The following is a 3,604-nucleotide window of genomic DNA, read 5'->3' as shown; positions in this document are numbered from 1 at the left end:
CACACATCCAAATAGTATTTGTGGTTTTAGTTTTTAATACAGAAATAAATGACTATAGGTTTACATAGCTGGTAGGAATGTGAATTATCATAATGGCTGTAGAGACTAATATGGAGGCTACTGAAGGAATTAAAAACAAAACCACTATCATAATCCATATATACCACTTCTGGTGGATACTCAAGGAAAAATATGGGGTCATCCTCAGAGTTTATCAGCACATGATCCGATGAAAAATTATTTTTTTTTTGCAGAAATGCCTGATGTCTAGAGTGTGCCTGTGACTGAGCCTCCAGCTTATGTGGGACTTTGTCCGGGATCCAGACTTCCAATTCCTACAGGACCAGAGAGTACCTTGCAACCACATTTCCAGACCAGGTCAGTACAGGGCCTGAGGTTTGGTTCCAGTTTGCTCAGGTTTCCCTCGAAATACTGCAATTTTGCTTCCAGTGGTATCTGACACCAATATGGGTATGAAATCCTGAAGTCTGAGGTGCCAAAGGTTACTGTCAGGCCTCAAGTCTTCCTTTCTATGTTTCTAGAGGTTACTTTGGGCCTGTAGCTCTGTGTTTAGTCACCTGATTGTAGACAGGCTATCTGGTCTGCAATTGGGTATCCAGTCTCCAACAGGTTTGTAGAATCTGGGGGTGACCAAACTTTTGACTCCATCTGGTCACCTTGGTGCTTAAGGTGTTGCCCCATGCTTGATCCTGTTGGCACATAGCGAGTACTAGATTGCCTAAGTCACTCATCTGAAATCAAAGTCAAATTCCCCCAGTCATCATAGCTGGACTGCATGCAGATCTAAGTTACAGAAACCAAAGTATCCAATACATAAATAATTGAAATGTCCAAGAAAGAATTTACAGCCTTACTATTCAAAAGAATTGATGATCATAGGAGTCAAATACATTCATGAATTAAGGAAATATATCTAAAACCTTGTCCAGATAGCCTCAAAAGTAAACGTAATAGTTAACAGAACAGTAGTAGAATTTCAAAATATAGAGGAAAAACTTTGGAAGGAGATTGAATCTTTGAAAACTAAACTAGTAAAAATATTTGAAGAGGATGGTCAAACTGGTAGAAACCACAACAAAGACTGTCATTAAGAGATAAGATTACTGGATTCAGTCCCCACCTCCAAAATAAAAGAAAGGAAAAGAAAAAAAAAAGAGATAAGATCATGCACAAGAACAAATCTCAGGCATAGAGGACAAGAGGGAAAATAAGAAGCATAAACAATATTCCAAAGATCCTGGGACACATTAAAGAGTCCAAACCTAAGAATTCATGGGGTATAGCAGGGAACAGCCGAAGTAACATTGATTGGATGAGACAGACTTATATTTCAGTGAAATTCTAGCAGAAATCATCACAAATTTATAGAAATAATTAAGCTTGCAAGTATAACATCCATGTAGAAATCCAAACAGACAGAACCAGAGAAGAAATTCTCTGTGACATACAATCAGGATGTCAAAAATACAAAATAAATAAATAATTCTAGCCAGGCAGTGATGGTGTATGCCTTGTGTTTAATCCTACCATTTGTGGGACAGAGGCAGGCAGATCCCTATGAGTTCAAGGCCATACTGGTCAAAAGATCGAGTTCCAGGAAAACTAGAGCTCCACAGTAAAACCCTGTCTTAAAAAAGAAAGGAAGGAAGGAAGGAAGGAAGGGAGAAAAGAGAAGGAAAGAAAACTAAAAGAAATAATCCTAAAAGCAGCATACAAGAAAACAACAGCTAACAAAGAACTGAACCTTGAAGCTGTGTTATGCTCTGGGAGCTAGAGATCTGAGATTAATGTCCTAACTTCCATCTCATCTACAGCCAGGAGTGGGTGGGAGCAAAGTCCTTCACTTCAAAGCTCAAGCTTGCTCCTCTGGTTAGGCAGCTGCCTTGTTCCTGAGATTCATGCTAGGGGCTTCTGTATTTAATATTCCTGTAACTCTCCCTCCTTGGTATTTCTGCAGCTGGGTTTGAATACGCAAAGGCCGTCAAACCTTGTATTCCTCTTGAAGTATTCCTGGATTAGAAGTTAACTCAGAGCACACCAAGCAATTAGTAGTAATCAGCTGAGCTATTTACAGGTATACATGTAGAGTCTTTCCTGAATTATGAAGTGCATATGGGCTCTCAAATGTTGAATAGAGAAGTGGCCATCTGTCTATCCACCCTGTCTTCCCCATTGGTTATCAGGATCATATGCAATCTGAGTGCCCTGGCTTCTTAGATGTTTTCCTGACTCTAGAGTCTCCATTGTCTGGTGTTATTCCCATATGCTGGGAAGAACTCAACTGTGTTCTGAAGGATACACAGGGTTTGTGGAAGGAGATGAATATGAATGAGCCTTCTAGATATAGAACAAGGGGGCACCTGGGAAGAAGCAGATCTGGCTGAAGAAAAGTGTTCTTCAGGCATCCGTCATGTCAGTGACATAAGGTGGTGGAAATTAAGAAGGTAGCCTGAGCAAGGTTTCCCTGTAGAGACAGTGGGTTATCTAGAAGACAGCTAGAATTTTTAACCCAGAGGCCAGGGAGTTGTTCTAAGTATATCCTCTCCAAACTCACTCTATGGTGCCTGCATTAGGTTTAAAATGGACCTAACTCATCCACTAGACAGCAACAATGATGCATATAAAAGGCCTAGTCTACTTGAGTTCTGAAACTCAAAACGAGCCAACACAATTCCAGATCCAACCCAGGTCACCTAAAAAGCAATTTTAAAAAGGAATGAATGCTGCCATTTATCAAGAGCTTAAAAGCAGGACAATTCCACTTATTACCCCTAGAAATTCATTTTTTGGGTTCGATGGCAACTCTCTATGTAACTGACGAGACCAGCGGCAACTACACTGCCTCAACACAGAGACCCGATCGGACAAGGCACAAGCAGCGGAGGGTCAAAGAAGGATACGTGCTCCAAGAATCCCAGCCTATGAAAACAAGTATGTGAAGTTTTTCAAGAATAAACCAGAACTTCCCCCAGGGCAGTGCCCTGACGCCACCACACAGGTCACCCCATCCAGACCTGACAGTGGTGAAGCAGGCCTCTCCAAGACAGACAAATGCAACCTGAAGGAGAAGAGGAGCCAGCCACAGGAGAAAGATGCAGAGGCCTTGAGCAGGACCCTTGATAAGGTGTCTGTGGGACACTCAGCCCAGACACCCAGTGCTCACCATGGCCCCCAAGCCACATCTCTAGCTGCCTTCCATGCACCCGATTCTGCTGCTACCACAGAGAAAGCCAAGAAGATCAAGCACCTAAGGAAGAATCTGATAGGTGGAGGAGCTGCAGTAGCACTTCCAGGCCGGGAAGTTCAGCAGAGAACAGCTGAAGAAGCTGACATGGCACAGGGTTCTGGAGGAGGAGCTGGAGGACTTGGAGTTGGGCCTCTGAGGCTTCAGGAATAGTGGAGTGGACTGAAGAACAAACCATGGGGTGCTCTGGGGTCCAGGGAGCATGGGCCACAACAGTCAGGAGGGGCACTCCCATACTGGCTCACTTTCCCCTCCTGTGGCCTGACTCTGTCCGCTAGAGGCTAGGATCTCTCTTCTTCATCCCTTCTCCTTCTCAGCTCCCATTTTTGAACTTTTCCC

The 3,604-nt window shown here is 43.2% G+C and overlaps 1 pseudogene; it reads left to right on the top strand.

Moving 5' to 3' along the window:
- Window positions 1–2,669: 2,669 nt before the first annotated feature.
- Window positions 2,670–3,404, top strand: LOC148001940 (partner of Y14 and mago pseudogene; annotated as a pseudogene).
- Window positions 3,405–3,604: the final 200 nt, after the last annotated feature.

The sequence above is a fragment of the Rattus norvegicus genome, chromosome 12, assembly GCF_021556685.1.
Source record: "Rattus norvegicus strain SHRSP/BbbUtx chromosome 12, alternate assembly SHRSP_T2T, whole genome shotgun sequence".
In the NCBI taxonomy this organism is placed as follows: domain Eukaryota; kingdom Metazoa; phylum Chordata; class Mammalia; order Rodentia; family Muridae; genus Rattus; species Rattus norvegicus.
Note: the sequence above shows the minus strand (reverse complement) of the source record. Positions and strands in the feature narration are given on the sequence as shown.